At 34.5% G+C, this 26589-nt stretch overlaps 1 protein-coding gene across 4 annotated transcripts in view; it reads right to left on the bottom strand.

The window, feature by feature from the left end:
- The window catches only part of TENM2 (teneurin transmembrane protein 2), a 1351165-nt gene extending 1325794 nt beyond the window's left edge, over positions 1-25371 (bottom strand). For all 4 annotated transcript variants that reach the window (XM_003756806.2, XM_031949416.1, XM_003756801.2 and 1 more), the window contains exon 1: positions 25078-25371. The gene's annotated coding sequence lies outside the window, so the exon portion shown is untranslated. The remainder of the gene's footprint in view (positions 1-25077) is intronic.
- Between the last annotated feature and the right edge of the window lie 1218 nt (positions 25372-26589).

Below are 26589 nucleotides of genomic sequence, written 5' to 3'. Positions count from 1 at the left end.
GGTGATGATTAGTTTTAGCCTCAGCACTTCAGGAAGTCTGCTGACTTGTAGAGAGTTTGCTAACTGCATTACTAGAAAGATCAGTTATACTGATAAAAGCAGAGCTCTTTGAAATATTAAGGCCACTTTATTATGTTTTAGTTCTTTGCAAACTAGCAATCCATTTATACTGTGCATGTATGTATATCAAAACATGCAATTTATACATGCAATGATAAACCTTTATTAAAATCAATTACTTTATTATCTGACCATGTTAGGGAACTATAAATTGTTGTCTTCTAAATTTAAATACAATTTAGTATTACTTTCACTTTTACTAATTATCAATGTTGATCTTCTCTGTAAGGGGGCTAAATGGAGGTGCTGTTCCTTTTGTTTGTTTTTTCTCAACCAAAAGGAGGTAATAAAGGATAAGGCTGGATGTATATGGGGAGAGCCTCCAAATTTTCAATCCTCACCGCCCAGAGGAGAGGGAGACTAGAAAATGCTTCAATATCATCAGCCATTGGTCAAGAGTGCTGTTTTTCCAACTGAATATAATCAAGACAGTTGGAGGCCTGTTCTGCTCACTGACCCACTTAAGTAGTGATCTCTAATGGACAAAATTTTTCAGTTTCCCTGTCTTGCCTATTAGGATGTGGTAGATTTGTACCTTTTATATATCCTCTACATTCCTCACCTGTTTCCTTATTGCCAGGAAAAGTGGAACTACCTATCCTTAGGAGTTTCCTCTTCAAACATTATCTGCTCTATATACTTTGGATTTTTTCTTTTAATTATTTTTTCCAATTTTCAAGCATTTGTATAGATTTTATTTCCCCCCTTTAGATAAAAATGAGTTGATTTTTATAGAATCCTGAGTGTGAACTGCAAAGGAATGGACCACAGAATGGGCATGTTAAAGTGTTCTCTCGTCTGTCTCTTTGTGCTTTATACACCCGCACATTTCAGGTAAAATCTGTTTTTATATCTATTCTGTATACATTTTAAAATAACAGCTTTGCCAGACACTTATCTTTGGCAGTAAGAGAAGGTATTATATAAAGGAATTACAAATCAAAGGGGGAAAGAAATGTAAATTAAAAAAAAAAAGGCAGGAGTGAGAAAGATTCTGGGAAGATGTAGTAGGTCAGTAAGCTTTAAGCTCTCCAGTTTTTCTCCACAAATAGAACAAATTTGCACCTCCGGGTGAACACAGATGGGTGAAAGATCAAGAGGATTTGGGGCAGAACAGGGGTCTTCCTGGAACAACCCACTTAATATCTGAAGGACTACTCCAGGTTGGGGATTATTCAGCGTGAAATGCAAATACCTCTGGGCTAGCTCCATAGAAACACCAATTGGAGACCCCTCAGGCTAGCTGAGCCTGGCTGGAGCAGCAGGAACCACAGACACTTTCACCTTATGGACAGTATGTGCAGTTAAGAGATCTGAGTCCTGAACATATGAGTGAACCTTTGCTGATTGAGAACACCACGTCCAGCTGTGCTTCAGAGATAAGATCCTAAATGATAAGGTGGATGTAGTGGGTGCAGAAGCAGTGGAGCAGGGATACTGCTGGCTTCCAGCACTTGCAGGAGGGTGGAGCTTTTGATTTGAGGTTCTAAGTCAGGAGGGAGAGCTGAAATGAAATTAGAGGCACCACCACCACCGTCCCATGATTAGAAGTGCTTACACTAATACTTCTCATTAAAAAAAAAATGAATCCACAAAGAAGGAAAAACTTAATTGTCAAAACTTACTATGGGACTAGGGAAGACTGGGGTTCATATTCAGAGGAGGACACTGAAGTAAAAAAAAAAAAAAAAAAACCAAACATTTTTTCCTACCCCAAAGAGCAATGCTAAATGGTTCTAAAATGGTTCCCTGGACAGAGAGAATATATAGAAGAACTCAAAAAAGAATTTAAAAATCAAATAAGAGACATTTAGGGGAAAAATAGAAAAATAAAAACAATCTAAGAAAAACAAGAAGATTATGGGGGAAACAACAATTAGAAAAGAAGAGACAGAGTCTTATTAAATTATTCCTTGTAAATTAGAATTGAACAAGAAGGAGCCTTTGAAACTATTAAGAGACCAAGAAATAACAAAATAGAATATAAAGAATGAAACATAAGAAAAACAACAGATCTGGAGAATAGATCAAGAAAAGAAAATACAAAAATAATCGGACTATCTGAAAGCTCTGATAAAAAACAAAGAACCTTGACAAATTAATGCAAGAAATAATCCAAGAAAATTGTCTTGGAATGATAGAACATGAAGGGATAGTAGAAATAGCAAAAAATTCTCTGACTACCACCTCAAAGAGATCTTTAGTGGAAAAAACATAGGAATTTTCAAAAACCCCAGGTCAAAAAGAAAATTCAGCAAAAAAACAAGAGAAAAAATTAAAAAATGTTGGAGCTAAAAATTAGAATTGTACAGGACTTAGCAGCTACAATAAAAAACCAAAGGTCCTGGAATCATATCTACCAACAATCAAAAGAACTAGGCCTGTGGCCAAAAACATCATATTCAACAAAATTATCCATAATATTAAATGAAAAAGGACATTCAATAAACTTGCAGATTTTCTTTCAGCCAAACCCAACTCAATAGAAAATTTAACATATCACAGCCAATATTAAAGATCAATTTCAAAGAATTTAATAGAGACAAATTATGTTTTTTTACAAGGAAAGTGTATACCATATGTTTAAGATTGATATCAGCAGTTGGATAGCTCAAAAGAGAATTGTAGCAAAACTACTTAGAAAAAGGTAAAAATAGTAATTATGTTGTACAAATGAGGTGCAGAAGAACACAGAGAACCATTAGAGGGTAGAAGAGGGCTCCTAATTCTAAAAACCTATTCATATCAGGAATGGCTAACTAGGTAATAGTACATACACACACACAAACACACACACACACACACACACACACACACACATATATATATATATATATATATATATATATATATATATATAAATATGAAATGAAGGGTATAGCACCCTGCAAAAATCTATGAAGAAATAAAGGGGGAGGAAGAGGGAGGGATAAAGGGACAGATGAGGGGAGGAATGAGGGAAGGGTGAAGCAAAGGTGGAGAAAGAAGATAAAGGAGGGATCCATGAACGATCCATAAATGAGGGGAAGTTAAGTAATAGTAAAGCAAGTTAAGGAGCAGAATTATAGCAGAAGATTTAGCATGTATAAGAAAGAAGAGATAAATTTAAAGATTTACTTAAGAAAGAAGTTCACATTATGTCAGTCATACTAATGATGTTTTGGATGCATGTTTGCATGTAAATGTGTATGTATATGTGTGTGTATGTATGTGTCTCTGAGTACATGTGTATGTGTGTGTGTGTGTGTGTTGTGAGCCTGTGTGTGTGTATAAATGTGTGCATGGGTGAGTGGATCTGTGGAGAGGTGTAAATATATATGTATATGTGTGGGTGACTGAATATATGGAGATGTGGGGGATGTGGATTTGTGTGTATAGGTATGTGTGTGCATATATATAACATATATCTGTGCTTAACTATATCTTGCATGGGCGAAGTGGGGTAGTAAAAAGGGGAAAAAGGAATAAACTGTCCAACAGAGAATAAAAGAATAACCTACAAGGAAGCAAAGAAAAGATGGACACTAGTGAATATAATTTCTTCTACAATTATATATCCTTTCTTGAACTGATAATTTATTGTTATATATTTTGAATTCTCCCTGATATTCTCCTGGGCATATGACAATGTTGTTTTGTTTTATTTCCTTTTCTGTTTTTCTTTTTCTATTCTGTTTTTTAAAATAAAATAATTTTCAAAAAAGGAATCACAGATAAGAGATGGTGAAGACCTCACAGATTACATAGTCAATTTGTTTATTTTCATCATGAGCGTACAGGCTAACAGATTCAAGGATTAAGGATTCAAAGTCAGGTTTTTTTAATTCTGATTTCAGTGACTTTCCCCTGAACAATGCTACCTTCCCTCTTATAATTATTTTAAATAGCAAGTTCTTATAGGTCACTTAAAATGGTCCTATAATTAAAAAAAAAAAAAAAAAAAAGCAAACAAACCAACCCATAGCTTTCTACTATAAAGGATAAGAATTTTAAAGTAAAAATCATTGATAGTGTAATAGAATGGCAGTTGATATATTCTAAAATGAATTCTATTTGGCTTAGAAATTGCACATTTGATTTCTTTGACAAAAATATTTATCTTCTTTATTATTTTTAACTGTTTTTTAAAATCACCTTCCTCGGACACAGAACAACTAATGACAAGGGACAGGGGTCAGAAATACAATGTTGGGAAAATACCCGCTTTTCAAATTTGATTGGTAGATTTTTGTCTACCAGCTGGGAAATCCACATATGGTGGGATAATCAAGATTTGTTGAACACCATAGAAACATAAGATTGTAAAAGTTTAGGGTTGGAAAAGACTTAGATATTAACTAGCCCAATCTCTTCATTTTCTAGATAAGCAAAATGAAACCAAAAAAAGTTAAAAAGATTTGCCTAAGTTTAGAGCTTTATAGCTGGAAAATCATCACCAACTCCCTCATTTTACCTGTGAGGAAATTAAATCTAAGAGAGATCAAATGAGTTGTAAATGCACAGCTAGCAGGTAGCTTACCCTAGCATCAGAACCTCAAAATCCCCTGACTCTTTTGTATTTTCTCTCCCATAAAATGCTGCATGCTCAAATTATAAATGTGTAGCCTATTCTCTATAGAGCAGTCATAGCTACTATTTAGAAAGCCTTTCTTAACACAAGGCTTGCATGCCTTAACACAAGCTTCTTAACACAGCTTGCATGCCTATTTCATCAATAGCAAACCCATACTCATTATAACAGGGTTGGTAAAATTTCCTTTTAGGTTCTGCAAGTCAAAGAGTATGAAAACCTCTAGTTATCTTCAAAGATGATAAAGAATACATAACAAAAAGTCCTTTACCTTTGGACTCATGACAGTTGGTATAATAAACTAAAGAAATAGTTTCTCCTTCAATTTTATTAATTACCTTCTGCATCAGAGCTTTCTGTAAATACTGCACATTAAAACAAAAATTACTATTTACAAAAACCAATAGTAATAATTTGATAGGCAATTCAGGGGCTTGGTATGCTAATTCTACCACTGACTTACTTGTACATCTTAAAAAACTTTTCTTCAACTTCCTCAGTTTCCTCTCCTGACTTCAAGTTTCAACTAAAATCCTATCTTCCACTAGCTTTTCCCAGTCCTTCTTAATCATAGTACTTTCCTTTTGAGATTATCTCAAATTTACACTGTATATATTTTGTTTGTACATAATTGTTTGCCTAGATCCTGATTTTCTTGTATTCCCAAAGATTAGCACAGTGAATGCCACCAAATAAATTCTATTTGACTTGCTCTCAAAAAGGAAAGGAGAGAGAGGTATGCTTTTGGTATATGAGCTATGAAATCTGGAAATTTATTTACTCTCACTCACTCACCTAGTCATTGTTAAAAAGATTTTTTTTGAATTGGTAATTTTTTTCACTATCCCCCAAACTCATTTCACACTAAAGGTTTTGAAATATCATGGCCTCTCTGGCATTCTGCACAAAACCCAATGATATTTTGCACACTTATAAAAGAGGTTTTCTGAAGCAGTTAAATATAGACCATCAGCATTTGTTGATGAACCACAGAAGAAACCAGCTTCATACACGGATCAATGTGGTCCAGTGTTTTCAGGACCCAAAATTCTCCAGGGAGTGCTAGAAATTGACATGATAGTCTCTTAGTACTTAATTTGACAATGAAATATAGCTGAAAAACACGTAGGATGCAGGGTGAAGAGCCTCATCTCATATAGTTCCATATTGGCTGGACATGGGAGGTGGCTCAAGAAGGGAAGCTACATCTTCCAAAAGTCAATTGTGAATTACTCTCACTAAATTGGCTCCACAGCAGCAATTCTCAGTTAGCTGCGTCCAAACTGAAGTGGCTGTGTGAAAAATACCCAAATTTCCCCCAAACACACACACACACACTTTTGGAGATCTGCCATCACAAAACACAAAGGACATACAGATCTAAAGAGCAACACTTTGGGGACTGTATCAGAAAAATGGAAGATCAAAAGTTTGGCATGGAAGCTGCTGTCAGGCACTCAAATGTGTAACTTATTCCAAATTTTAGAGACCTACAGAGTAGATTTATGAAGTAAACTTGGCTCAAAGTTAGACTGAACTAAAAAGTCCCTAAACTGGGTAAGAATGAGGTGAAAAAAAAAACCCTGCCAAACTGTTCCTTTGTTTATTTCAAAGAAATTGAAAGGCAGGGGGGAGAGACTAAAAATGAGACCATTATCTATTATATTTAATTTCACATTTCTTATGCACACTTGGAAATAAAATTTCTTTCTGGGAATATTCTCATTCATGAGAACTCAATGATTTTGTCTCAACAGCACAAAAAAACAAAACAAAACAAAAACTGAAAACAACCAATTAAGTCAGTATTTTTTATTTCATTAACATATCCATGTTTGTGTTCTAACTGTCCTCCTGATAAAGACTCTCTCCTCACCTCCACCTTAAAGAATCCTTCTCTGACTTTTAAGACATAGCTCAAGCATCATCTTTTATATGAAATCTTTCTTAATTCTTCAAATGCAATTTCCCTCCTGACAAAGTACCATTAACTACTTTGTATTTACTCTTTTTATATTTATTCTGTATATACTTATATAGGTTCTTGTCCTTAGAGGCAATTAAATGTCATTGTGGATAGAGGGATAGGGAGTTAATAAAACTTGATTTCAAATGAGACCTCAAGACACTAGCTGTTTAATTGTAGCCGTTCACTTATCCTCAGTCTTCCTCAGTTTCCTTGGGTATAAAATGAGGATAATAAAAGCACCTACTTTCAGAGAGTTGTAGTGAGGATCAAGTGAGATAAAATCTGTAAAGTACTTAGCAGAGTTCTACTAAACATGTATTGATGCTAAACATAGTACCATAGTACTAAACATAGTAATCATAGTAATGTTTTACTATGATTACTATGTTTAGTACTATGGTACTATGTTTAGTACCAATACAAGTTATCATGCTACACAATGCTAAAGGGATGGTATTCTGCCTATGATGGAAACAGAGAAGGATATAAATGTACCAAAAAAGCTGATATTAATAGTCATGGAGGAAAATAATTCTTTTCTCATTTTAATTTAATATGAATTCTGAGGATTGTTGTTTATATTTTCATGTGTCATTCTAAATTGTGGAGCTTATAACTTAAACCTGAAGTCTTTGTTACCTGAAATAATTTGAAACCCCAAAATGATTTCAGAAATATTTCTGGTTTCATGAGAAGTTGACATTTTCTTACATGAGTAAAATCTAAATAGTGATTAATAAAATGATTAATTTACTCTTCTTTTTTCCCTCTCTCTTCTGTTTTCCCCATGAGTCATGGTTGGCCATCTACAAGAACAAAATATCTAACTGTGGAAAACTGTCTTCCAACCACAGCATCTGTCTCCTTGGCAAGCTCTGCAGCCAGTTGGGCTTCTGGCTCTGGAACTATTTAAGACTCTCTACTGGGTTGAGCTATTAGTGGGCTCTCATCCTCCTAGGTTCTGGTTCCTCCTGCTCCCTCTCAATTTGAGAAATGAATTTGTATATTCTTATCCTTTTCAATAATCAGTTATTGTGCACATATCATAAATTGAGACCCCAGAGGAAGTGTGTGTACAACACACATCCTTATTTCTCTGACTGCAGAAAGTAGATCAGCTTTTTCCAAAGCCCTGCTTTTATGTCATGTGTAAGCTGTCTCTCCCCTTCAGAAAAGGAAAAGGGGCTCTCAGAGTCACAAAGATAAAAATGCCTACTGATCTCTAAAGGAATTTGAAAACATCAAGTTACTTAGTGCCCAAGGAAAGCACAAGCCCCCCCTCCCCCACCCCTCTAAGCCTAATGATAAGGTGTATAAGGAAATAAAGGGGAAAAAATGGTAAAGGAGAATTGAGGGAAGCTGTTGACAAACCATAACAATCTGGCAACGTACATCTGAGCAATTTGTGTTGCTTTCAAAATTCTATAAAAAATACTCAGCTGAAGTATTTCAGTTCTTAGGGAAACAGTTTCATCCTTGCAAACAATATTCCTGCATCAGTACTTCTGTCTCAGGCTGCTTCAGACTCTTATATCCATTTTCAGGTGCCTCCTTTTTCTCCTAACTCCTTTCCAAGCTTCCCACTTCTTACAATTTCTTTCTTAACCACTTAGAAGTCCCTTAAGGTTTCTGATACTTTAAAGAATTAGACAGATCTTCATGTTATTACTAGATTTCATTTTAGATTGGGGGGAAAAGAGGTATGAGAGAAAGATAGGAAAACCTTTTATGTTATACAAGAGACTTTCAGTATCAGCCTCATCTAGAGGCTAGAATAGGATAAAACATCTTTAAACTTTGAAATGCAAGATATTCTATTAGACCTATTATAAAGGCTTAATTGCAACTTTGTTTTTAAAAAATGGAATCACCAAAGTATTAACATTTAAACTGAGGCAAATATCCACACACAGATGACATCCTATAGGCATACTAACTGAAAATCCATACAATGTTCAATCTTTGAGGGACCCTGATTAAGTATGTCTAATAGTGGTGGGATCATCTCTATCAGGATTTAGAGAAGTTGCTTTTCTACAGCTGGCTCTGCATTTGTGGGCCTGTTTTGTTTACAAAGCCACACAGCACTTCATTCAGTTCCGTTATTATGCTCCTCATCCACTTGTAAGATAGATGTATAAGAGTAACATGTAAACTGTTATCAATAGGCTTATTGATTCATTACATGCAAATCACTTTCTCTGCATTTTTATAGACTGATAAATGGATTTCAATCTTATTGGGCAGCTAAATATTCTATCAGGATATTTAATGAGCAGATTTCATCAACATCCTTCTTGAAAGGTTGCATTTGGTGACAAAGAAAACAAAACAAAAACATCTATTTTAAACATTAAAGAATGGGAAAAATCCAAAGGCCATATTTAATGTTGAACTGAGTGTGAATATGAATAAGTTCTAGGCCATCCCTTAAAGTAGGTGCTTTTATATCTAAAAAGACAAAATTACTAATGGCTCCACTTGTTTTCTATTAAAAATCTACTCATTGTCTTCACAGCAACCCACATGCCAGTATGCAGCCAGCTTGGACAAAGAGTTTGCTTTGTGTGTATCAGATGCAAAATTTACTTAAATTCCAGATAATTGCAAGTGCATCTGCTAGTTATTGTTAGTGGTCTATATGAACATTTCTCCACTGTACACAAAGAGCAATTATCCAACAGTTAAAGAAAAAGAAACAGTCATTTCTGTAAATTACAGCCAGCTTCTTTATCACAGAATAAGTTTGTGCTAAAATAATAGCACCCCCAAATATTTTTAAAACAAAATGCTTTCACTCACATACTGAATATATTAACCATGTTGAACAAAAAAGGTGAGCTTTAAAGACTCTGTAATTACCGGGTCTTGAACAACAAAATAAAATTCTAACTAATACTAACTCATCAAAAATTCAAGTGTGCGATCCCCACCCCCCCAATAAACAACAACAACAACAACAACAACATAGAACCAGCAAAAGTTCGATCTGAGAAGCATTCAAGTTCCGCATTCAGGACCATGATATGTTCAAACAGTCACGGCTAACATGATTTATTTACACTCACTCTCTTCTTTCCTCCTTCTCCTCATCTTAGGTCCCAAATGAAAGGAAGCTAATCATACTAAATAAAGAACTAGCCTCAGAATTAGGAAAATCTCAATTCAAGTGCTACCTAAAACAAATATCTGCATTTATTCTGGGATAGTAACTTCTCTCTCAGTGCCCTTGAGAAATACAACTAAGACTATAATTTGTCATGAAAGTACAGAACTGTATATACAATGTATATGTATACATATACATAAACATATATAGTATATATAAAATAGATAGAAAAAAGTATCAAATCTGGAATTCTTTAAACTGATGAAATATCAGACAGGTAAAATAAAAATTCCCAAACAGAAAAACTACAAGGAAAATAAAAGAGGGGAATATTCTTGAAAGGTAATGGAAGAATAAAATAATAGGAAAAGTTTGCTTAATAGTATTTTAGAATTATTTCTAGGTCTAAGGATTTCATTTATGGCTGCCCCACTAATATACCTCCCCACCTTTTTTTGGTTTGTTTCTTTTTCCTTCTTCCTTTCTTTCTAACTTCATGCACAATCCTATTTCAGCTGTCACACTCAACGTTGCCAGGCCTCCTTCAAAGCCCAATCCAATTTTCAGTCTTTTACACCTCATGCCAGCTAAACGACTTTAACAGCTCTCTTCTTCAAGGGCCTAATAGAGTAGATCTGTTCTTTTAACAAATTCACAAAGCTATCTAAGATGATCACAGTGGTGTCATTAGAAAATAAAGAAAACTACTTTAAAAAATACCTGAAAAAAATAATGCCAAGTTTGACATATTCTAAAACTAACAATTCTGTAGCCCTTTCAGGTTACATCTTCATTAGAATGTTTGCATTATGAAATTGTAAAATCTATTACATTAATAACTGAAACTATTCATTATTGGAAAATCACTTGTGAATTCCTCAAACTAGAGAATCATTATGAATGTTGCACAACAAATGAGAGTATTCAATATTTAACTATCTAATCCTTCTATAATTTACATTGCAAAATATCAACCATGTGAGAATTCAACAAGTTGAATGACTATATTAGATGAATCTGTCATTGATAATAAATAACAATAATACTTTATTTTATATTTTCCTAATATAGTTTTTATTTTGTTATAGTTAAAGACTTGAAAGCATATTAATTTTATCCTAATTCATTTAAAACATTCTTAAAAACATTCTTAAATAGGATAAACATTTTAAAAGTGCATATATAAATATAAATACTTTAAAAGTAACAATTTTACAGAATTTATGGATTATTGCAGTAATGTTTGCAGAATAATACAGAGCTATCTAGCATTAAATTTCACTGATTATTGGATTAAGAGAAAGGACAGGTTTCCGATTTAGGGAAAAATTTAAATTATGTGATATTTTAAAATAAATGTGTTTGGTTTTTTTTTCATTTTTGGCTTTGAATAACAAAGAATTCATATTCATGGTTAACAAGCTTCTCCTAGAAAAAACTCCACTAAATATTCCCCTTTAAATTACTGATGAGGCATTTGAAATGTGTCATAATTTGAATGCTAAAAACTAATAGGATAAAAAATTGGGTTTAATTATTGTAAATAAGTTCCCACAAATCCCCCCTCCCTATTTTTTAAATTCAGACTTTTTTTTTGGGGGGGGGAAACCTTTTCTTCATATAGAGTCAAGTGTCATAATTTCTGGATTAAGGAAAGCCAAGATTAGTGAAGTTTTACTAACCTTTTCCCCCCTCAGAATAAAGACAACATAGTGTACAAAGATATTGAAAAGTACTGGCTCTAAGTTAGCACTGTCATAAATGAAAGCTTGCTTCTTAATTAAAACAAAACTCTCTTTTTCTAACTCTTATGGTGTCTTAAGAGAGAGAAATTCCAAATTCACAGGTAAAGGAAGGATTTCTCCAAGGCACTTACCAGCTGTGCTATTGCTTTGTTGCCCATCCCTCAGGATATCTTGGTACCAAGGAGGAAATAATTTCATTCAAATGGCAAACCATCTCATTCCTCTCTCCTCTACTCCCTATGCCTTTAGAAATTTTTGAAGTAAACTGGAACTTCTTAAACTCTAAATTACTGTGGTTTGTATAGGAAATCCTGATCATCAAGATAGTACCTGAAATTCTGAAAACTAGATGTACAATGGGGGTGAGGAAGAAAGTGACTAAAACTAAGACAAAGGACTTAAGGGGTAGAAAGCCCAGATCTGTTTTTCTTAGCTTTCTCAGCCATTAATTTGCATTTGGATAAAAAGTGGATGGTATCCTGGCTTACTTATAATAGGTAGCATGAATATAATTATTATTATTGGTAAACTATTATTCCTAGAAAAATATATGTAACTTAAAAGGTACCACTAAAATGAACACCAATCAATAATCTGACATACTTGCAACTAAACTTCTGAATTAATTTATTTGGTATCAAGAAGTCCCCCTATTAATGCACATGGGCAACTGCTCTGAGTCTGTTTTGGAAAATTAACTGGAAAACTAAATCACAAAGGCAGTGTAAATTAAAGAAAGACTTGAATCCATGTCTTCTCAATTTTGAAAACCCACTTTTCCATATAGCTTCTGAATAGATAATCAGAGCCAAATAAGGTATCCAAATAAGGAATATAACTGCCCAATTAAAAGAATTTTAGATGTCATTTCCCTCTCTTTCCATTTTTCCTCTGGATCTTTGCCTATTCCTTCTTACTGTTTTCTTAAGCAGGTCCACTGGAAAAGTAACTGACTAAAAAAAAAAAAGAAATTAAAAGTTGAGAAAAAATATTCTGATACCTTTCTTAAAATAATATTTGTCATGAAAAATATTTAAATAATAAAACAAAAAAACAATGCTTTCAAGAAGAGTTTAATAATTATTGCTATTATCATCATCTAATAGAAGTCTTGAGCTGTGATTTCAACAGTGTAGGGTAACTCCTAGTGTGGAAATGCTTCTATTATCTTAAAGAATTAAGTTTAAATGATTTACCTTTGGTGGTACAGTCAGCATGTGTTCAAAGGTTTAAAGAATATAAGAGTTAGAAGAAAACTCTTCCTAGCAACATCTAAGAGGAATTATTATTATAACATAATTCCCATTATAACATAATTGACAATTAATCCTCTCTCAAAGATCAAATGAAAAGGAAACTATCACCTCTTTAGTTAGTCTATTCCATATTTGTTGTTGTTCAGTTGTTTTTCAGTCATATCTGACTTTATGATGCGTTTGTGGTTTTCTTGGCAAAGATACTGGAGTGGCTTGCCATTTCCTTCTCTAGCTCATTTTATAGATGAGAAAACTGAGGCAAATAGGGCTAAATGATTTGCCCATGGTCACAGACCCAGTGAGTACCTAAGGTTGAAACTGAATTCATGAAGGTAACTTTTATGTTTGGAGAACTCCAATTATTGCAGAGTTTTTCTTGGCAACGTCTAAATTAATTGTTTCTACTAAGTTCTCTATCTCTACTCTCTGAGGAAAAAAAGAGAACAATAATCCTTTTATGGAATGGAACTTAAAATACTTGAGAAACCATAATGATACCTCACATTAAATATCCCCAATTTCTTCCATTGATGGGAATCATAGATTCTTTACCATCCTTATTGATTTCCAACATATAAGTACAAATCCACTCCTACTCCCCACCCCTCAAAAGGACATTCCCAGCCCTGAAGGAGTTTGTTTTCTAATGAGGGGAGAGAACAGGCAAAAGAGTGGAAAAGTAGGGAGAAGGAAATGTAAGTACCTGGCCTATTGGCATAATTTTGAAGTTCAGAAAGTTCAGAATAAGGTTAGATGAAGAATGAAAGCAGTCTGGCCTGAATCCTTTCATAAAACAGAGGCTTCAGGGCAAACTCCGAAATGGGATGAGTGGTAAAGGACTTGTGGAGGCATATTAAATAGTCAGCAGGTCACAGGAATAGAAGGATATTCCAGGCCAAATGAGGTTCCACATTGAGACATGATTTTGAAGAGGGCAAGTTGTTCTTGATAAATTCAAGTCACTGAAGAATTATCTCTTTAGTTACAGAAAGAACTGGCAGATGTGACTGCTGAGCCAGTCAGTAATGTTTGAAAAATTAGAGAAAACCAGAGAAATCCATAAAATGTCTCAATTTAGGAAAAAAAAGTAGGGGAGGAAGAAAATAATCTGAGAATTGTAGGTCAGTGTTTTGATTCCTGAGGAAATTGTAGAACAGATCATTGAAGAGAATGTATTCCATTCTTAAGGAGAAGATGGAGAAAAGTAAACTTGAAGAAAATGTAGTTAGATTCAGAATTTGTTGAATGGCCAGACTCAAAGAATTCTTTGTTTATGGATTAATGTCATTGGAACAGGAGGTCTCCATAAGAATATCACAGGAATCTGTGCTTGATCCTGTTCTCTTTAATATTGTTAAAAGCATAGATGACAAGTTCACTGAATTTGTAGGTGACACATCACTAGATGATGATAACAATTATTAGGTTATTCTTGAAAACATTCTTGTTCTTTTTTTCTACTCTAAAAATTTGACAGATATTACCCTAAGAAAGGTATCAGGATATTCTTTCTCAATTTTAATTATCTAGTTATCAAAAGATAACTAGATAATAGTTATGGGATAGGATATCCCTAGCACAGTTCCTGGCACACAGTAAGCATTTAATAAATGCTTCTTTTCTTCTCTCTCATTATCTCCTTATTTATCTGAGGTATCAAATCTCATTCAGACATTTATCTTGTGATTCCCAGTGCAAAGATTATTCTACTTGGTAGAGAAGAGTTAAACAAAATATGAATCAAGCAATTTTGCCTTCTATTATCACTTATCACCATCCCAGCTATTCCAGATACCTTATCCCTTCTTTGATGCTCTCAATATAATATTTTTAAAATTTTCTTTATGAGCTTAAGTCCTGACACTATTTTTTTTTACCAAATGGTGCCATTCTTTTATATGTATCTTATAACCTGACCTTGCTCCAATCTTTTTAAGACTTTTAAAAAAATTAAGTTAGCTGATAAGATCCCTATTTAAGAGTTCTTAACATAGGCTCTCTGAACTCTAAAAAAAATTCTGAGAAGTATTTCAAAATATTTTATATCTTTTGTAATCTCATATTTTATCTTGTGTATTTAAAAAAAAACAGTATTCTGAGAAGTGGTCCAAAAGGCTTCACCAGACTCAAAAGAGTTACAGTATTAAAAGATTGTTTAAAGCAGTGATGTCACACTCAAATGAAAAATGATCTCTGTGAGCTAAATATTCATTTAGAAAACCAAATTAACATTGTCTATTTTGATGTATTTTTATTTATTTTGTTAAAAAATGTCCCACTGCCATAGAATTGGAAGTTTGAAACCTCACCCAAAGAATTTAGAGGTAAGTGACTTACCCAGTAGTAGGACATGAAGGCAAATCTTCCTGGCTCTGAAGTCAGGTAAGATGTTAACTCCCCTTCCCCCTTCTCCCATTTGCTCCACTCAAATGGGGATGTAATAAACACATCATGAATGGATTGACCAGAAAAATGGAAGTCAAGAAATAATAACACAATTTTAACTTGAATACTGCCAAGGAACAATCTATAAAATCATATACAATAAGATAACCACCACTATGCCTTTCTTAACTATTTTATGATGTTAGAAGTGCCTTAGGAAATATCCTAGTAAGAATCATTGTTTTGGAAAGCTCAGGCTCTATGATCATTTGCATTTGGCTCTGAAAGTAAAAATTGATAAGAAGAATCAAACTGTGAATAGTTTACTTTCAAAGAATTTTAACATCTTTTTATTTCTATTAAGGTGTTATAATTTTTACAAATATATTTCATATTTAGCATAAGCAACAACAAAAAGGAAAGGGGTTGGGAGGAAGTGTATAACCCATCTCTCATTTAAAAAATAAACACTAAACCACAGATACACATAGAATTTCTTTGTAACCAAAAGCCCTATCTGTTGTATTTAATTCAACAATTCAGTAGAAATAGCCCCAAACAAAACAACTTTTAATCATCAGATCAAATATTAGATCATTCTTTTCTTAGAATAAGCATTGATTTTATCATTCAATTCCTATAATTGATTTCGTAATATTTCATGATGAAATTTTATGTGCTTTAAATTTAAAAAAATATCTTTTGAAGATGCATATCGAGTATATCCACTTGAGACATAGAGACTACCATTTAACATATATTGGTGGTGGGAACAATTTAGGGAAACTTGGTAGCTCATGGACATAAAGACTTAAACAAATAAAATTACACTTCTGTCAAAAATTCCATATTTCACACATTTCATTTCAACTGTGAATCTCTCAGTTATTACATATTTTGTAGAACATATTACAGACTGACATATTGCCAGAATTTTAACATAAAAAGTAAGTTGAACAAAATCTGAGCTAAATCAAAATATTCAAGATAGTTCCCACAAAATGTGAGAAAAAGATAAGCCACGTTTTAATTTACGACTGGGGATGAATGGAGGGAAAAAAAAATTAAAAACAGATGACTAACTCTAAATTCTAAAATATTTAAATTGAGACAAGAATTGTAAGTGGTTTTGAAATAAGACAGCATAAAATTGGTTTTTAATTCAATAATAATAGTTGAAACTTAGATGAAGCTTTAATATATGCAAAGTACTATATGTGTATATGCAGACATATATATTATCCAATAACCTGATGTAGAGGTATTACAAGTATTATTTACATTTTACAGATAAGGAAACGAACTTGGGGAGGTCAAGAACCTTCTCTATAGTTAGAGTTAATTATAACAAAAGATGTTATTCAAATCCAAGTCTTTCCTGGCTCCAAAAGAAATTCTTTAATTCTTGAGTAGTCATAAAATAACAATGACTAGTCCCCAGAATTATAAAAACTAAACATAAAACCTTCTCAGCACAAGGGATGCATATTTCATCTACTCTTCCCTATGAAAACAGGAATCAATATACATGCATTCAAATATATGTAGATAGATAGATAGATAGATGTGTGTGTGTGTGTGTGTGTGTGTATAGAGAGGGAAGGGGGTAGCCTCCTAGTTGAATCTTGGAGTTAGAAGAGTGAGCTTATATTATCCTTCTGATACAGATTGCCTGTATAGGTTAAAGACAAATCAATTAACTAGACTTTGACAAAACTGAATTGCAGAAGATCTGTCAATGTTCAATACATATGCGTGTACACGTATATAAACAGATATGTCTAAGTATATCTCCAAAGAGAGTCATATCTTAAGAGAATTGGATAAAGGAAACTGAACACAGTCTGGATGAGAAAAGATTTAGAAAGATCATTATAGCTACCATTAAATAAGGAACGTTGTTCATTAGTATTTCTCTTTTTGCTCCTAGAGACAACTAGGGCACAATGGGTTGATATTGAAAAGGAAAAAAAAAAGCTTAATTCAAGGGGAAAAAAACTTCCTAAAGATTAAAGAGATTCAAAAGTGAAACAGACTATGTGAAATGGTAGTGAATTAGTTATTATTAATCAGGTAAATATTTGCATAAATGACTTCTATGATTCTGTGACAATGCATAGTTTTAGTGTTAGAACTGAGAAGTTATATAATCCAATCTCATCACTTTATAAATTAGGAAAATTGAAACCAAGCAGGGAAATGGTTTTTCCATAGTGACAAAAGTATTGTTTGGCAGATTAGAACCCAGGGTTTTGGCTGCAAATCCATTAATTTATCCTTCTCTATATATAACTGAAACAGTTATATATTGGGGACAAAGTTATTGCTTACAACATTCAGTATATACAGTGTTTCAAAAGTCTTAGTTCAGGTTTCAGCTTTAATATGTTAAAACTAAGATTATTGGGATACCCCAAATATTATGTTTTGTTAAGAATAGCCTTTGGCTTACAGATAAATTGTTTTGAAAATAAGACAGAATTGGTTTTATGAACCTTTCTTCCTCTTCCTTCTATCTTAACATTACTTCTTAATTTTGAAATAGATTCATAAATATAATTCTTCACCAATATGAATATAATCAATGGGGAATGCCTCTTTGAGGGTAAACTGCTCACAACTAATTTTTTGTGTTTTCCTATTAAAAGTTCACACACACATACACACACACAGGGTCAGAAACTAAGCTGTCCTCTACAGAATAATGCTTTATGACATTATATGAGCTGTCACCAGACCTACTGAGAGAAAGCCCCAAAATGTTAAAAAATTTTATAGCAAAAACATCTATCTTTTATTTTTTAATGTCATACAGAGGTAGAGGAATAGGATCTAGGGATAAGGAAATAATCTGTATTCATTCTTTTCTGTTGCTTTTCCCAAGTAAGAGTGTCTTTTGTCCTTTCACAATTTTTAAATAGCTGTTTCTGTATATGTGAGATGAGTCTTGTTTTAAATGGTTTTACTCTTTTGACTGTAAAGTATAATGACATAGAACATATAGACCTCATACCCTTCCAACCCCAATAACACATAAATGCACTCAGTTGATAATTAAGAAACAAATTCAATATAAATAATAAATAAATTTGATTTTTTTCTTTGCAATTGGTTTCAATTAACTGTCTGATTATTTATGGGTCGAACAGGATTAGAGAGAAAATTCAGATGCTAGGTCATAATAAAATTCCTACATCCAAACCATGGAGAAATGTGTCTTTAATATGTTTAGTATTGTTAATTTTAATGATAATTATTTGCATACGCTTATCAATAAAATGTCTGTCAGGTACGAAGAAAGTGGGTAGTCTTATTGTGATGAGCATAGTAACGATGCAGGTTGTTTAACTAAATCAAAACAAAATAAAAACTAACTCAGAAAATGGATGGTAACCCATCCAATTTTTAAAAGACTCCTCCAAGAAACCCTTTATACATTAAAACTCTAATTGTTCATATTTTAATCATCTAATCTAAATACCTTGCTGCTGCAAACTTTGTACATCCTCATTCCATATAAAAATTCTTCAAAGAAAAATGGAGCCACTTGCTTAGTAAACTATATGTTTAGAACAATTCCAATGTCCACAAGTATTTTGTGTGTGTGTGCATATGTGTAGTGGGTGTAAATGTGTCTATATAGTCTCACACATGCACACATATATATGCCTTTTTCCTGTCTGTTTCATGAGGTCAGAGGTGAGGGTGCAAATTATCTTTAAAAATTTTTTGTCAGATTTTACAAAACATTTAACTTATCCAATTTTTAAAATATAGTTATGGTTTGAGGTTATCTATTTTCTTCTTACTGTTTAAAGTTAAGTTGTATCTATCTTGCTTTGTCTGGTAAATTTTCTTGGACTTAGGTTTTATTCCCCACCCCCCCAACTCAAAACATTTACTTACATGAAATTTAATGATTATTATGTAAGCTAATCCCACCTGTACATTCTCCAGACAACAACTTGCAACCCCTGAAGATGAATAGGAGATGGAAATTAAAATTAGACAGAGAACTAGGAAATGTACGCTAAGGAGGTTAGCCAAATTTTTAGACAGAATCCATTATGCAACAGATCTTTTTTTTTTTTTAAAGTAAAACTTAGTTAACAAAGTACCTTTTAACAATGTGTTTGTGCAGTGTAAAACAAAATACAAATTGCAAAACATTCTTTTGAGGTATTGTCAATATTCAAATTTGGGGATGCTCTACCTGTATCTCATACTTTTTCACTGGATAATATGTTTTCCTCTGTAGATGAATTTTATTTTTAATTTTATACAACAACAACAAAAAAAACAGGAGAATAAAGAAGGGAGAGAGAGGGATTTAAGAGTGAAGGAAAGATCACTAGTGGAAGATACAAGGGAGTCAGATATAGAATCCAAGTTAATGGTCTAGGATTTTATGCCTTTGTTATTGTCAGTACTACTAATAATTGATGTTTCAAGTGTGTCAGAAATACTACCTGAAAAAAATGACATCATGATTTAAGTTCACCAGGATTGCTCTATGGTTTATAATGAGTGATTAAAAATATTAATAATCTTGAATAAATACAACTAGAGACTTTAATTTAAAGAATTCAAAACAATTTCTTTATGGGAAGGTAGGAAACTGCAAGCTTTACCTTTCCTGCAAAGTTGTACTAAATATAAGAAATGACTTCAAAAAGCCACATGTTAAATCTAACATAAAGGAGAGAGGGAAATGTCCTTATAGAAAATTACCCATAGGAAACATGGGCTTGAGTTAGCAGGAACAAAATAACTACAGTACAGATCACCGTAACAAGTTCCTCAAGCCTCATATTCTGAATTTGTGAAATGCCTTCATTTACAATACTCAGAGTAACTGTTGAACATAATTGGCCTCAAAGAGAACTAAAACAAAAAAGGTAATGAAACCAAGAATCCTCTAAGTTAAGACGAGTAAGAAAGAATAAGCATGGGTAGAAGACTCTTTAAGGGCCCTGAGACAAAAGCTGACCAGCCCTGAACTTTTAAGGAGCAGATTTGTCCCTTTTACTATCTCACAATTATAAACTTCCTTTCCAAGTCAGATAGAGCATCTTTAGAATTCACTTAGTGACATTCTTTCAGCGACTATACAAGATGAGAGATGAAGTTTGCTGCGCAATTCTTGCATCAAAAGGAACCTTATTCAAATTAAGTATAAAACGAATCATTTGAGAAATGTTTTTTTTTTTTGGTGGGGGGGAAAGGAGATGGGGAAATTTAGCTACATTATTAGCTATTGAAGCTCCATTTCGAAACTAATGCAGACATATAACCTATATGCTTGTTCCCTACTCATTAAGTTTGAAAGAAAAATTAATAAGTACATTTCTTCTTGAATTTTGATTTTGTCTAGAAGATTCATAATTGTATGTCCAGCAGAGGTGGACAAATTAGTCTTTCAGGAAAAAAACTGCAAAGTAATCTCATGTGCAAACTCTCATATGATGCTTCATTTTCCTCCCTTTATGAACTCACAAAATGTTATAATGTTTCTAATTCTGAAACATAATACAGTATTAAAATATATTACTAGTCTTGGGGCAGTGAGTAATTTGAACTTTAAGGGGAATGTTTTACACTTCATTGGTCTTTACAAAATACTTTGGAAAATGCTAGGTAATACAAGCTAATAGTTAAAGCACAGATAGATCACATCTATTTACACCCATTTAAAAAGAACTTCAAAAGTAACGGTTATTAAAACAGCAGCTGAGTGAAAATAAAAAGAACATTGGACTTAGAATCCAAAGTGTTGGTTTTAAATTCTAGTTCTAACAGTTATGAGCTGAAGATTACAGTTAATTTTATGGGCCTTAATTTTTTGATATGGGGATAATGGGGATAATGGGAATAATGATTTCATGTGGTCATTTTCCCATATGAATGTGACAAGTTATTCACAATGTGTTGCTGCTTGTAACATGGGTAAGTCAAGTTATAATTTGCAAAAGTATCTCAAACACAAAGTAGTTTTAGGTTGAGGCAACAGTATTAAGTAAGAGTTTTTAATATAACTTAAAGATATAGGGAAATTGAAATATATAAGTATATAATATGACATGTTATTTTCCATAGTAAGCAAATTTAAGCTAGTTAACACAAGTGAGTTTGGTTTTATAAAAGCAAAACAAACTACATTTCCATCTCTATGAGTTGCTGATAAAATATAAATAATGTGACTATGGACATGTCATTCAACCTCTCAATCATGCCAGAGAATTCTCTAGAATTGTAAGTAGCAGATAAGCTACAGATCTGTGCTGGTGGAGAGGAATTTCCTACACTAAAGAAACCCAAAAAGTGAACAGGGAAAAACAAAAAGACAAAAAAAACAAAAAAAGAGTTCCTGAGAGGGGGAAAAAGTCCTTTTCACAAGGGGAATTTTTATTTGAAAAAAAGCAAGTAGTAGGACCACCACTGTAAGACTATTTTGATATCTAAGCAATTTGCCTTTCATGTACCAGAATCTCACAAAATGACACTATGAAATTGTAAAAGGTTTTATGAAATTTTAAGTGGCTTACTCTTTAACCATAAAACATCCTCTAGGCTGTGAAATAATGATTTCTCATAGAAAAAAGTCCCACAAGTTGCTGGGCATTAAGAAAGAGGAGCTTATTGCAGACTGAGGATAGAGCGCAAAGAACTTCTTCTCTTTTGCTCAATGGCTAACAGATATCAGCTGCGCACAGCATTAAAAAACATTCCATCTGTTGCTTCAGAAAGAATTGCTGTAAAGAAAAATATGGTTTTCATGACTTCTATTTAGAAGAGAATAGTCTAATCCTAATTGAGTCCCGCCTTATTTCATCTTCCATTTGGATCTGACTACTCAAATGGGTCAGAAAGAAGAGGAAAGGGAATAAACCCCACTGTAATGACCTTGACTGCCTTCTGTCAGGAGTCACTTCAAAAAATTACCTTGAATCATTTTTTGCAATAAAAAACAATGAGACTATGGCTCACCAGGTTTGCCATTTCCTAAAAATAATGGAAGAAGTTAGCAGCTCATTTCAATTACAAATGCAGGGGGAAAAAAACAGCAATTAGAATTTTGGGAAGATCCAATAGCTCCATGACAATAACACACACCACATATCCAAGGAAACCTCGATTCTTCACAAAATGAAAATGTGAAGTCTAACAAAACAGACGAATGTGATTGTCAAGTTAAGCTCCTTAAATCAATACTCCTGGATTACTAGTCTTTCTTTCTACATAGCCTAATGACATAATGCCTTTTCTCTAGTTCCCCAAGAAGTTCAATGACTGCCTGTTGGAATTGCTAAAATACTATGTTAGGGTCAATAAAGACAAAAGGTGGCAACTCAGACAGCTTAATAAGTAAATAATATTTTCATTATTCAACCATAGATCAAAACCAGAGACATAAGAGTTAAAAGGAGGTTAACTGTATTATTAAAAACAAGCCAAAAAGAAACACCCAAAACATGCACACTGTACAAATTAGTATTACATAAGGACAATGAAAATCCTGCTGTTGATTCTGGAACTAAAACCTGCATTATACTCAAGACACAGATATCCTTAATATCTTAACAAAAATTTTGAGCCTTCACAAGTTGCCAAGAAACTAGGATGAAAAAAATCTCTCTCAAAAACAGGTATGATCCATATGTCAATTAAAACTTACTTATGACATCTGGAATTGAGAAAAGATTGAAGCCAAGTTTTTTGTTTTACAAATATATTCATGCACTGAGAATATTATGTAACAATTATACATTCTATGATATGGGCCAAGTAAGAGTAATCTAAAACTGGTCACTTATACCCATACCCCCAAATGTGGTGTGTGTAATTTAAATAATTCAGTTCCATAGTTTGGAAAATCTGTTTTTGTTTTGAGAAGCTTTAGGTTCTATAGCATCTCAAAGTTTACTACATTAATTCATTTTTCTCTTGGCATATAGACAAGCAAAAGCTTTACTGAGAGACATCTGTGATACTTATGAATGGAAGCAACTCAGTGTTTTGTTGTTGTTGTTGCTGTTGTTTTAATAGCAAAGCTTTATCAAAATGGTCAATTTAAGAGTCCATGGGAAAAAAATAAACAGCAATATTTCTATTCCAAGAACCTTATGTATTGCTCAGCTTCCATTCCAAATGAAATGCCTTATTAGCATCTGCAAAGTACAAAAGAATGAATATGCTTTAGATCGCTGAATCCTCTCCACAATTTTTTAAAAAGCTGTTTTCAACACAGTCCATATAGAGCAGGTGAATATGCAGGCTTACTTAGGGTAAAACTTTTTATTTTTTTTTAAAGAACTGATCCATATAACTGGATGGATATTCAGTACTGACTTTGTTAGAATTATGAGACTATTAAATTATCTGTAAAGTTAAAAAGTTTAACAGGATTATCATATATGTAAACTCTTTCACACTACGGTAGGATAAATGACATATATGTTGGGGTTTTCTTAAAATTCTTGCCACCTTTCCTTTGTACTGATGAGTGACTCACAGTAACCCTGACTTTTGGATTATTCCTTATTCTGAAATGGAGTTTGGACCATCCCATAATGATTCTTAGATAATACTTGCTTTACTACAAAACATCACATTGTACTTTTAAGCTGCCATTACATTACTTCTTTTCCACACAGGATGTTGACTTAAATAGAATGTTTACAACTCTATGGGAAACTGTTTTTGTTTTTGTTTTTGAAGTGGAGATTCCCATTACTTGTTGACCCTTTACTACTCTTTAAAAAAACTAAACTAGTACTGAAAACTTAAGAAAAAATAAGGGTGTTCATAAAAACCTTATTTTACTTTAAATAATGTGAATTTGTTTTAAACATGCAGTTTGAATCTTTTTGTATTATTGAAAACAGATTCCGAAAGAATGAATTGTAGGAGTTCTATTTTTTAGGAGTTAGAGCTTAATTTGTATTCATTATGCTGGGTATTTGAAATAATTTCTTTTTTTTGTAGTGGCAAGATTCAATACTTTGCCCACTTCCCCCATCCTAAAAAAAAATAATAATAAAATAAACAACAACAACAAACAAACAAACAAAAAAAAAACAAAACACCTTGATTAGATGCCACTTCAGGTAAGGTCTAAGAAGGACTCAGTTTGGGGTTAGACAATACCATACACTGTCTCAGAAATCTAAGCAAGACAATACCAGCAATCTCCTTCATTTTCTACAGCCCTGAATTTATTATTAAGTACAATTTAGCAACAGCTCAATCACCGGAGGACAGGACAGTATGTGATGCACTAAAACACTTAATATGTTTATTATCTTTGCAAGCAGCATGAGGAGTGTTGTCCATTACTGCCTCTCACAAATCTGCAGCAATGATGCAAAACAGCCTTTTAAAGAATTTCTCTTTTGGAATGTAAATGATTCCTCCTTCGTATTTCTGGCTATTTTAGCCAACATGTACCATATAGTAGTTCTGGAATCACTGACATCTGTCATTTTGTCAAAACTGAGTCATAACACATTGCAATCCTAGAAAAGAATAACCTCAAACACCCGTGCAACAAAAACGCATCCTTAAAAAAAAAAAAATCCTAACAATTGTGATGAGAATTAATGGAGAGAAAGCACAGCAGCCCTTCTGCAGGGAAATAACACTGTACTCTCCTCCCTCTCTCCCCCCTCCGCCGCACCCCCATCCCCCCCACCCGCCACCGAACTCATGCAACTAATGATGACCTCTCCGAAGTACTGAATTAAAAAGGTTTCATCATTCATCTAATGATGGAGGAAAAAAAATAGAAAAATAAACACGAAACAAGTTGGAAACTGCACTAACGCAAAGAGAAAGAGAGAGCAGCAGCTTCAGGAGCTATTGCAGAATGAACAGCAATAGAAAAAGCCTTAAGCATCTAAGAGTAAGAAGTGAAAAGCATTTACCAGTGGCTCGTTCAGTAGCTTCACTCCCTGACACCATCTACATTGGGAGGTAACTTAGCCTAGTCTTCCGTCTCAGCTCGCTTTATAGCAAAATTCCTTCACTTCGAGGGGACTACACACACCCTCGAGAGATAGAGAGAAATAGATCCCAGAGACCCGGGCGGGCTTTCTCACCCCCTCCCTAAACCCTCCCCCCGCACTCCCCAAACGGTGGTTCTCTCTTCTTCACAGTTCGCACGGTGGTGCGGCGGGGCTGCTGCTGGGGCTGCTGCGGCCGCGGATGCTGCTGCTGCTGCTGCCGCTGCCGTTGCCGCTGCTGCTGCCGCGAAAGCTGCTGCTGCTGCTGCTGCTGCCTCCGCTGCCGCTACCGCGGCTGCTCCTACTTCGGAAACGATTAGGAGGACGCCCAAGCACGACCTGTGTCTGCGAGCCACCCAGGCAGCTCTGTGCAACCTGCTCCTGAATCAAACCCATAACACATACGCACTGGCGCGCACACACACACATACACACACATACACACACACTCACGCGCGCGCACACACATACATACACACACGCTCACTTAGCACACGCGCGCACACAGACCTACACACGGGGAGCCGCGCCGCGCCGCGCAGCCCCTGAATGGGGAGCGCGAGCCAATCCCCGGGCTCTGAGCGCGCGCCCACGGGCCGCGACTCGCGGGAGCGACCACTGGAGCTAGGGGGAAGGAAGGCGCTGTCTTTGCTGCCAGAGATCAGGGGCTGCTGGCAGCTCTGCAGGCCAGAGGTTTCCAGGGTTTGGAGGTTAGTGGGAAATACAAACACCACCCTTCGTTTGTCTGCAAAGAAATAAGCCCCAGGGGCTCTGCTTCCACCCCACCTCCAAGGGGTCAAAAGAACACCCGCAATGTGCCCGGCCCCGGCCCAGAACAGAGTTCTGCTGAGGGGTGGCGGTGACGACGTAGATGAGAGGGTAACCGGCAGCTTCAGGAGCAGATCTCCAGGAGACCTCGCTGCCCAGGGTGTTCGGGGCAGGTTAAACTGAGGTGTGATTTACCGCAGCGTCACTGAGTACTCTCCCCCTTCCCCCCCCCCCTCCATCCCCCAGATGCTACAACGCAGCGAAATCATCCTGCGGACTACCAGAACCTGCCCTGGCCACTGAGCATGCCCAGTACGTGGCTCGAGCTTGGGAGAATTGCACCCTTCAGGGTTAGGAAAAGGAGTGAGGAGAGGGACAATTTTGGGACTCGGCCTGGACAGCAGCTCTCTAGAGGAGGAGCAAGGGAGGGAAAGGTTGGCAGAAACGTAACGTAGAGAGCGGGGAAGAGAGGGGAAGAATACTTTCATTTCCACCTGTTATTGCTTTCCATAATCAATTGCCGAGCTCTATGCCGAAGTTACCCTCCAGGAGTTTACATTTGGGGAACTACACTTAAATATGTCTTATAAGTAGAGTGTCAAAGCTGGAAGGAACTTTGGTTTAGAATATATAGGTTTTTGAGTTCCAAGAGACTTCATAGAATCA

The sequence above is a fragment of the Sarcophilus harrisii genome, chromosome 2 (assembly GCF_902635505.1).
Source record: "Sarcophilus harrisii chromosome 2, mSarHar1.11, whole genome shotgun sequence".
Lineage (NCBI taxonomy): Eukaryota > Metazoa > Chordata > Mammalia > Dasyuromorphia > Dasyuridae > Sarcophilus > Sarcophilus harrisii.
The sequence above is the reverse complement of the archived record's forward strand: the minus strand, read 5'-3'. Positions and strand labels throughout refer to the sequence as shown.